Source organism: Schistocerca piceifrons, chromosome 3, assembly GCF_021461385.2.
Source record: "Schistocerca piceifrons isolate TAMUIC-IGC-003096 chromosome 3, iqSchPice1.1, whole genome shotgun sequence".
Classification (NCBI taxonomy): domain Eukaryota; kingdom Metazoa; phylum Arthropoda; class Insecta; order Orthoptera; family Acrididae; genus Schistocerca; species Schistocerca piceifrons.
The window spans coordinates 257,006,605-257,018,171 of NC_060140.1; positions in this window are offsets into that span (position 1 = coordinate 257,006,605).

The following is an 11,567-nucleotide window of genomic DNA, read 5'->3' on the forward strand; positions in this document are numbered from 1 at the left end:
GCTGCATGTCACGAGACGCGGAGCCATACGTATAAAAGGAAGTGGAGGGTATTATGTTGTCAGCAGAGAAGCAGTAACACCAGAATGGCTCAGTAGGGAGACATCAGTGACTTCCAACGCGGACTAGTCATTTGATGTCACCTGAGTAACAGATCCATCAGGAACATTTCAACCCTTATGAAGCTGCCCAAGTCGACTGTTGGTGATGTGGCTGTGAAGTGGAAACACGAGGGAACAACCGCACCTAAACGAAGACCAGACGAACCTCATATCCTCTCGGACATGGATGGACGAGGGTTGTGGAAGGTGGTTGTGAAACATCGTGTGAAATAAATGGAAGGAGCCACCAATGAGTTCCAAAATTCTACCAACACTCCCTTTAGCACAATGGCTGTGCGCAGGGAAATAGAATGAATGGCGCACAGTGGTCGATCAGCTTCTCATAAGCCACATATTTCTAGAGGCAGTGCTAACCAACACTTGAGGTGATGTGTAAAAAGCGACTCCTCTCAACAGTGGGTGACTGTAAACGAGTGATTTAGAGTGACGAATCACGCTATGCACTACGGCATTCCAACAGACTGGGTTTATCGAATGCTTGGAGAAAGTTACCTGCCATCTTGTATACTGTCAACAGTGAAGTACGGATGAGGTGGTGCTGGTACAGTATGGGCCTAATTTTCGTGAACAGAGTGTAGATCTACATAAACCCAACAGAGGAACAGCTCAGAGACAAAGGAATTTGTATCAGCACGACACTGCACCTTGTCATAAAGCACCATCTATGAGCCAATGATTTATGGTCAATAACATTCCGGAAATGGATTGGCCTGCCCGGAGTTTCGACGTGAATCAAACGAACACCTTTGAGACGAGTTATAATGTCACCTTCGCTCTATATCCCAGCATCCAAATCACTAGCTTTTCCAGTTCCGGCTCTGACGAAACAGTGGGCTACCTTTCGTCCACAGACATTCAGATACCTCACCAAAAGTGCCCCCAGTGGATTCCAAGCCGCCATAAGGGTAAGGGGTGGTCACACCGCATATTAACGTTCACTAACAGGTGTCCGAGTACTTTTTATCAGATACCACATTTCTAAATTTGAAGTGATCAAACTTGTTGTCCGCCATAATAACGGCTATGTGCTGGCCTACCATAATCTGTGCGACTTGTATTTATTGGCTGAGAACTGCAACAGACGCTGCGCTAAAGTTTCACAGCTGGAGAGTATGCACTTGCTTTTTTTTATTTACATTTTCAAGCTAGTTGTTTATATCTGAGAAGTATTTTATTATAAGTAAACGCGCTTTTGGATCCATGATATCATTTTATTTGTCTGTGGATATTCAGGATGAATCACCTAAAACTAGTATCGCAAATATTGCGGAAATGGAAATTCCTTTTGAAGTGCGATTATTGCAGAATGTATTGTTAGTCGGCGATTCGTGTTGTTAACCAATAAATAGATTGTACTAATACTTAGTAAGTGTATTTTTGCTTCTAACATACATTTTAAATAGAACAATGCCAGTTGTCATTAACAAACTAAAAGTAGTGGCAATAAGAATGTCAGTGGTGTTTGTTGCAGGATTCTAGTCCGACTCGTTTACGAGATATCGTATTTTGAAAAGTTTTCTCACCGGCACTGGTTTGTACCAACCAACCTACATAGTTGCTAGGTACGATGTTATGTTAGCTTACAGTTTGCTAGTCAGTTAGTGCGTGACAGTCCAAGCAATAGGTCGTGAGTGGACAATGGTATTTCCCAATGCGGAAAAAGCCGACATCTCATCGAGTATGGAGAGTGTAGGAAGAATACAGTTCATTCTTGTACAGTGCATGCGGCAAGATATCCCAATAGACGTCAGTCATCTCGGCAGTTACTTATCAGGCTCTTCAACTAGTTACGTAAAAGCGGTAGTGTAACACGAAGAAAACGTAACGGAAGTAAGCAAATGATGACAGATGAGGGGGAAATTAATGTTCTTGTTACTGTTGCAGTTAAATCGCACGTTAGCTTCCGCGCAGTCGAACGGAGAAGTGACATGAGTCACTAAGTACCTTACGCATTCTCCATCGACATAGTTACATCCCAGTTACATCTATCTCTATCAACACAATGGTTTAAATGGCTCTGAGCACTATTGGACTTAGCTGCTGAGGTCATCAGTCCCCTGGAACTTAGAACTACTTAAATCTAACTAACCTAAGGACATCACACACCTCCATGCCCGAGGCAGGATTCGAACTTGCGACGTAGCGTTCGCGCGGTTACAGACTGTGGCGCCTATAACCTCTCGGCCACTCCGGCCGGCTCTCTATCAGCAGCAGCATAGAAATGATAATGAGAACCGCGTTAACTTCTGTACCTGGGCATTGAAACAGGATGGTCAAAATGTATAATGAATCTTAATTAGTGATGAAGCCATATTTACCAACTTAGGGCAGGTAAATCGCCGAAACATGTACTATTGGTCTGTTGACAATGTCCGTTGGCTTCGTCAGGTGGAACGTCAGCGCTCACGGAATGTAAACATGTGGCGTGGGATAGTGAACCATCAGCTCATAAGCCCGTGGTTTAGAGACGGAACACTGAACGCGCAGACTGGACGCAGATGAGCTGTACCTTGGTCGGACTGTTCCTCTGATTTGAGGGCTGTAGACTATTTTCTGTGAGGAAAGCAGAAAGATGCTGTCTACAAGGACATACCAACTACAACCGATGATATGCCACAACGTATTCCTGCAGCCTGCTCGGACATCTCCGCTGAAAGGCAACAGTCGTTCCATACCAGACTGGAAGCGTATATTGCCGCTCCCGGTGGTCATTTTGAACACAACCTGTGATAGTCAAATGTCTCGCTACTGATCAGAATCCACATAACTACTTTATACACTTGTGTTGTTCTTTAGTGTCTGCTACCATAAGGGTATTGTACAAATGTCGGTGTACGAACTTTTCAAAATACGATATCTCGTAAACGAGTCGCACTAGAATCCTGCAACGAACACCCTGACGTTCAAATTTACCATACTTTTAGTTTGTTAATGACTATAGGCATTGTTCTATTTAAAAGCGTGTGTTTGCAGCAAAAATACACTTTCTAAGTGTTATTACAACCTGTTTATTGGCTAACAATACGAACCGCTAACTACCAGTCCATTGTGTGAAAACCGCACCTCAATGGCATCTTCCATTTCCGCAGTATTCGCGGCGCAAGTTTTAGGTGGTTCCCCCTCTATACTAGGGCGTCCTGTAAAGCAATGCGTCGGAATTTTTCTTCTGCTCTCAATATCAGCTGAGGTATGATACGTCATAGGTATTAGACCGTCGACTTTCCTGCTTTGCAGACGCAAGTTGCAACCCTCTGCCGCTAGAGGTCTCTGAATGACGGTGCGTAAGGTAACTATGTTGGTGCGTGAGAAACAGCTTGCTATAATCGAGTTTCGAATTCGAAGAGTTGGTCTCTACATAGCGCAACCTCTCCTTCAGCATAACAGTGCTCAAAAGAGCTTTGCGTCGTTTGCAACAATCTGACGGCTTGGGTGCACTGTTATCGATCATGCTCCATACAGTCCCGACTTCGGCCGATACGATTTTCATTTGTTTTCAGACCTGAAAGAATACATTCCAAGATTTAACGCTGAGAGTGCTGAAGGAGTGGAAGCAGAGGCCGAAGCTGTGGCTCAGTCAACAAAGTCAAATATTCTACAGTGTCAGAATCAACAAATTGGCCTCTCGTTGGGAGAAATGTATTCGTTTCCAGTGTGACCAAGCTGACAAAGAAATATGTAAACGTGAAGGATAAGGATGTAGAATGTTAATAAAGCTCTTAAAGTTCTCATATAAAAAATTCAGAGGCAATATTTTTCAGCCCGCCCTCGTAACGCTAATTACGTAATTTTTTGGTTCTAAGGTGATGAACTTTCTTGGTTCTTTTTTTTAAGTAAATATGTGACCACATGAATCAAGATTTATGGATTTCAGTTGTTACATCTGTAATGAGTACCTTATGAAATTGGAAACGTGTTTAACGAAATAAATTTGCGTCACCACTTGTATACACTCTCAATTTTCCTTTTAAAATTATCTCGTTACGTTGTCGGAGGCTCTTATTTTTTTCCTTACTTTGGTGAGGTCGAGTTGACGGCAATAATGGGTTGGCATGGTACCTTGCTCCCTTACGTCACCACCTGTAGGAAATAAATTATTCATTCAGTCTTTTAAAACTTGTGATAGTCAAACTGGAATAAGGAGTTGGGAATAATGAAACAACGTGCTATATAGTATTTCGCATGTAAGTCTGACAGTCTTAAACGTCGTTAGTAGGATAAAAATGTATGACACGTTTCCTGTGCAACGGGAAGCGACTTTGCTAAACGGTTGACTTAAGTGCTGCGTCACAAAGGAAACCTATGAGAGGGCGAGGGACTGTTTAATAAACAATAACGCAGAAACAGTTGCTGTTATGGTTACTAAAGCGATAACAATCTGCTTTCGGCCACAAGACCTTGTCGACTTTTACGCAACTTTTACTACCTCCGTCGTTTCTCGTGTTCTGATGCATATTTTCTTACTGCTCATTTTAGCAGCTTTGCAATTTATCTTACGATAATGGGATTAAACACGGCAGATATTAGCACGAACGTAGCGACGCGCCACGAAGAACTTATCTGAATGGTACAGAATTCGGTAGATGTGGTGCACGTGTACAGACAAACAAATGATTACAGTTTGAGAATTAATGGCTGATTTATTCAACAGAAATAGCGTCACAATTTGAGCAAGTCAGTAGCGCGATGGGACAGCCCTGGTGCTTATGCAAGCAGATATTCGATTTGGCATTGATTGATTGAGTTTTTGTATGTCCTCCTGAGTGATATTGTGGCCATTCTGTCCAGCCAGCTAGCTAGATTGTCAAAATATAGAACTGGTCGGAGGACGCTGCCCATAATACTGCAAACGTTCTCAACTGGGGAGAAATCCTGTGACTTTGCTGACCAAGGTAGGGTTTGGCAGGCACGAAGACAAACAGCAGAAAGTCACCGTGTGCGGTTGGGCATTACCTTGCTGAAATGTAAGCCCAAAATAATTTGCCGTGAAGGACAACAAACAGGAACGCAGAGTATCGTCGATGTACCACTGTGCTGTAAAAGTGCTGCGAATGACAACCAAAGGGCTGCTGCAATGAAATGAAGTGCTGCTCCCGGTCATCACCCCTGGGTGTAGGGCCATACGGCGGGCGTCAGGCACGTTGGTATCCCACTGCTGTCTGGGCCATCTCCAGGAACGTATTCGCTGGTTATCGGGACTCAGTTCGATGCGAAACTCATCACTGAAGACAATTCTACTCCAGTCAATGAGATTACAGGCCAATGTTGCCTTTCATGCCATGCCATCCTCGGTCTTGCATTTCAGCAAGATAATGCCCAGTCGCACACAGGGAGTTTCTACTGCATGCCAAACCCTACCTTGGCCAGAAAGGTCCCCGGATCTCTCCCAATTTGAGAACATTTAGAGCATTATGGGCAGGGCCTTCAACTAGCTTAAGATTTTGACGACGTAAAGCGCCAAGTAGACAGATTTGGCACGTTACCTCTCAGGAGGATATCCAACAACTCTGTCGGTAAATGCAAAGCCAAATAACTGCTCGCCACAGGTGGACCAAAGTGTTATTGACTCGCTCACTTTCTGAAGACCTTTCTCTTGAATAAATCATCCAGTTTTCTGAAATTGTAATCATTTGCTTGTCTATACATGCACATCACATTTGCCAATTTCCAACCCATAAGAATAATTTATTCGTGGTGCGTCTTTTTTTCTTTATCTCAGAATGTAATATAGTTGTAGATGATACTTCATTTTGGAAACATCGTGATTTGAGCAATAGCTTGCAACATTCGCTTTGAGTCTGCAACCCCGGTGTCAGTCTCTACTTATATTAGAGCAACTGTACACTACGAAGTCGTCGTTCGACACATGCAGGTCCCTCACATCTCGTGTAAATTGATCTGAAATTCACTAACCCGCTTCTTTCGGATGATCTCCATTTCGCTGTAGTGGAAGCACTGGTCGTGAAATCGCCAGATGCGGATGCGAAATCATAGCTGCAATGATGAAATCTGAAGGAAATTCTCTGCTGCCGTTTTGGACCATAAAGAGCATTAACGGCTTAAAAAGTAATGCCATACGAGTGTTTTTCCATTTATCCAGTGGTGTCGACACGTACACTTCGCTTTACACTTCTTTACACCATTACATCCAGTCTGCAACTGTAGGCAGATTGTCCAGAATGCACTTATTTGATGCTCATATGCGATCTCACACTCACGCTCCGCGAATATACAATATGAGCAATAAACTGAAAGTCACTTTCGATATATTGGCTAAGTAGGCCTGATTATGATTCTATCGTTAATTATATGATTAACGCAATGAGCGAGAGCTACGGCCAGCACACATTCGCTCATGGTGGCCTCCTCCTGTGATTGCCCCATCGGCTCTACGCGACACAGGGTAGAGATATACTGCCTTGTGTTTCGGTCAACCAACGGCGCGGAAAGTTTGTCTCTATTTAGAGCTGCCTCGCTCCGCGAATGGCATTCTTGTACGTGACTGACGTCAAGCCTTACCACCCATGTGACACGCTGTAAGTTCCACGTCATCAAAGGTACTTTCCCTGTCTCTCACAAAACATATTGGACAATATGATGTAACCATTATTTGACATAAATGTTACAAGCTTACACACATTTATTAAAAAAAAATCACTTTCACCATCCTCAGGTGCAGTATGTATATGCAGGGGAAAAGACCATACTTAGGCACAGTGATCGCAAAGAAAAAAATCTTCATGTATTCGTAACACATTCGTCACATAATCCATACTTACAAAACGACATCAGTTACAGTACATATATAAACGTAAACGTTCTATGGCATTCTTGGGTAGGATATCCTATGTGGTGGTTGAGCCACCTCCCAGAAAGCATTTTCCACTTCTGCATACATTGGCCGCCTTTTTTACGGATATATGAGATTTGTGTTGAATGTGTATTTGTAGATTGTACATGCGTCTAATTCATGCACATACACTGAAGTGATAAAAGTCGTAGGATATCTCCGAATATCGTGTTAGACCTCTTTTCTCCTGTCGTGCAGCCACCTGATGTGACATGGACTCAACAAGTCATTATAAGCCCCAACAGAAACACTGAGCTGTCCATAACTGCGAAACTGTTACCATTCCAATATTTCGTGCACAAATTGACCTCTCGATTATGTCTCATAAATGTTCTATGGGTTGCCGGCCTGTGTGGCCGTGCGGTTCTAGGCGCTACAGTCTGGAACCGAGCGACCGCTACGGTCGCAGGTTCGAATCCTGCCTCGGGCATGGATGTGTGTCATGTCCTTAGGTTAGATAGGTTTAATTAGTTCAAAGTTCTAGGCGACTGATGACCTCAGAAGTTAAGTCGCATAGTGCTCAGAGCCATTTTTTTGTTCTATGGGACTCATTGTCGGGCGACCTGGGTGGCCAAATCATTTGCTTGAACTGTCCAGAAAGTTCTTCAAACCAATCACGTACAGTTGTGGCTTGGAGACATGGCACACTGTCAAAATAAAAATTCCATCATCGTTTGGGAACAAGTAACCATTTCCAGTCAATGATCGGTTCACCTGTTGAGAATTTGGACCCATCGCTTCATGGGGTGTGCGCCACATTCTAACCCTACTATCAGCTATTATCATCTGAAATCGGGCTCGACTGACCAGGGTACGGTTTTCCAGTAGTCTAGGGTCCAACCGATATGGTCACAAGCACAGGAGAGCCACTGCTGGCGATGTTGTGCTGTTAACAAAGGCACTCACGTCAGTCATCTGCTGCCATAGTCCATTAATGCCAAATTTCGTCACACAATCCTAATGGGTACATTTGTCGTACAACTGACATAGATTCCTGCGGTTATTTCACGCAGTGTTGCTTGTCCTTTGGCATTAACAACTCTAGGCAAATGCCGCTGCTCTCGGGTGTTAAGTGAAGGCTGTAGGGCACTGAGTTGTCCATGGTGAGAGGTAATGCCTAAAATTTAGTATTCTCGGCACACTCTTGACACTGTGATATTGAATTCCCGTATGATTTCCGAAACTGAATGTCTCATGTATATAATTCCAATAACCATTCCATGTTGAAAGTCTGGTAATTCCCATAGTTTGTTCATAACCACCAAGGAAACCTTTCCACATGATCCAAGTAAGTACAAATGAAAGGTCCGCCAATGCAGTTCCCTTTTATAGCTTGCATACATGATACTACCGCCATCTGTATATGTGCATATCGCTATCCAATGACTTATGTCACTTCAATATCTAACAGTTTTGCGTTTGTGTTCTATGATCATGATGAGAGAGATGGATGAAGGTGAAACCTGTTCCCGACACATGGCCCACTCATCTCCAATGGCAGCAAGGGGGCTGCGGACCTTACTGTACCCATCCGACAGAGCGACCATCAACAACATCACACACTGTCACTTCATGAGATGCTGCAGAGATGTTTTGAATTTAATACAGGACATTACTGTAAGGACCATTGATGTAGAATGTTACGCCATCATCTTTCCACTACAGGACATGTAGGTATGTGTCAAAACTAGCAGGGTACATATGAGCTCAGATTCAAAGTCATTGAGGTTTAGGGTGGGAATGAGCCAAAATTCTTGGTTACAGAGGTGTAGAGCGGGTACGAGCTCAGGTTCAGGGTCGATTCCTTATCATGAAGCAATTGGACTTGTTATCATCTTAACTGAATCTTATTATTTTCAAGGCAGCACCTCCCCATGAGGAATCCCTGCATCTCAGACAGCTATATGATGTAATCAGTAACATGGCATCGCCATCGCTACCGCTACTGCCTATTGGACAATTCCAAATGAGGGTCACTCATCCATGTATCAGTTAGTGAACCACAATCAAGATCATCCACCCACAGTACCAATACAAGAACCAAAATCAAGGACAGCCTCACCCCCAATATGTGGTGAGATTGCCAAACTACTGTGCTGGTCCTGGACCACATAACGATCTAGAACGATCCCTGGGCCAAGAAGAAACAGCCTCCCCCTCCATTTCCCTTTTCCTAATATAAGCCCAATTGCATGAGCATCGTTACTCCTGTTCTAAGAGCCTGCAGCAGCAGAGGTTATATAAAAAAAAAGAGACCTTTTTTTTTACATGTTTGGAATTATTGAGTCAGACTACAGTTTACTGTTCAGGAAGCGGTTATCTTACTCATGGTAAGGGGGAAAACACATCTCTCATGCATAGGGAGAGAGTTTTTTACTGCCTGAGTTTGTTCATTGATGTGTGTTCCAGAAACACCTTCGATAATTTCTTTGGCTACCAAGGATCCCACACCATAATCCATTTCTTCTAAATGAACTTGCATTTAAGATTCTGGATGCTGCTCAAAGTAGCATGGTCACATCAGATGATTTCTTTGTAGAGTGGACAATGTTCTCCATTGAGTCTGACATAACTTCTTCAAAACTTCGTCGCATGGTGGCACTGGCAGCAGTCCACTTACGCAGAGCTGTGTTGGTGCATGTCAGAGTACGGCGCAGTGAGTAAGTGTGCAGACGTTTTCAGACGTGCTAATGGTGACTGTGTGTTGAAAATGGCTCAAAGAACACATATTGATGACGTTATGAGGGGTAGAATACTAGGGCGACTGGAGGTTTGTCAAACACAGCAGGTCGTAGCATGGGCCCTCCGTGTGCCACAAAGTGTGATATCAAGATTATGGCAACGATTCCAGCAGACAGGAAACGTGTCCAGGCGTTACAACACGGAACGTCCACGGTGTACAACACCACGAGAACACCGATATCTCACACTCAGTGCCCGCAGATGGCCACAGAGTACTGCAGGTAGCCTTGCTCCGGACCTTACTGCAGCCACTGGAACAGTTGTCTCCAGACATACAGTCTACAGACGACTGAACAGATATTATTCATTCACCCGGAGACCTGCAAGGTGCATTCCACTGACCCATCGTCACAGGAGAGCCCGTAAAGCCTGGTGTCAAGAACGCAGTACATGGTCATGGAACAGTGGTACCAGGTTATGTTAACGGACGAGTCCAGGTATAGTCTGAACAGTGATTCTCACCGGATTTTCATCTGGCGTGAACCAGGAACCAGATAAAATCCTTAAATGTCCTTGAAAAGGACTTTATGGAGGTCGTGGTTTGATGGTGTTTGGTTGGATTATGATTGGTGCACGTACACCCCTGCATGTCTTTGACAGAGGAACTGTTGCAGGTCAGGTGTATTGGGACGTCATTTTGCGCCAGTATGTCCGCCTTTTCAGGGCTGCAGTGAGTCCCACCTTCCTCCTGATGAATGATAACGCACGGCCCTATCGAGCTGCCATCGTGGAGGAGTACCTAGAAACAGAAGATATCAGGCGAATCGAGTGGCTTGCCTGTTCTTCAGAGCACGTTTGAGATGCTCTCGGTCGACGTATCGCTGCACGTCTTTAAACCCCTTGGACACTTCAGGAGTTCCGACAGGCACTGGTGCAAGAATGGTATACCCCAGCAGCTGCTCGACCACCTGATCGAGAGTATGCCAACCAGTTTTGCGGCCTGTGTACGTGTGTATGGTGATCATATCCCATATTGACGTCGGGGTACATGCGCAGGAAACAGTGGCGTTTTATGGCACATGTGTTTCGGGACGGTTTTCACAACTTATCACCAATACCGTAGACTTACAGAGCTGTGTCATGTATGTTCCCTATGTGCCTATCCTATTATCGCAAGTTTTGTGTAGTGCCACGTTGTGTGGCACCACATTATGCAATTATCCTTAATTTATGAGCATGGGTGTATTAGACTCATCTTTTTTCGCGAGTTTTTGCACATCGGTCTGCCATCCTTCGTTTAATCGTTACAGATTAACAGGTACATTAAAATACACGAATAGTAGCCACTGCTTGAGCGTTTCATGTGTGTAACATACTAGGTGTCCCAGCAGTCTTTCCCTGATTACAAACGTTCATAAGGCATGAAGCACAATACATAGACGGATACATTTTATCTTGAATGCATGTAACATGTTCCAGTTTTTGTGTAAGTGGATGCTTACTGTTAATTTGTTTGATAAAGGGCCCAGTGAAATAACAACAGTGGAATCGGACACCAATTGCAAACAACTTGTACTAAAACCAATAGAAAGCACATTGTGTCCTCTGGTATCACGAGGCAAAATCACTAAAGGCAGTCCAGAGAAAATTTCAGATGGCATATCATAGACAGACACCAGATGTTAAAAGCATCAAGATGTAGTATGCGAAGTTTGAGGAAGCAGTGGACGTCTGTGATTTCGCAGAACAGGCAGGCCTAGACATAGTGTGCAAACAATTCAGACAGTGGGGGATAGTTTAGTGAGAAGTCCCAAGAAGTCAGTCTGTAGAGCATTACGTGAGCTGCATTTTGCGAATACATCAGCTCACCACATCCTACATTAACAACTTCTTTTGCGCTCCTACAAAGTCCAGATCG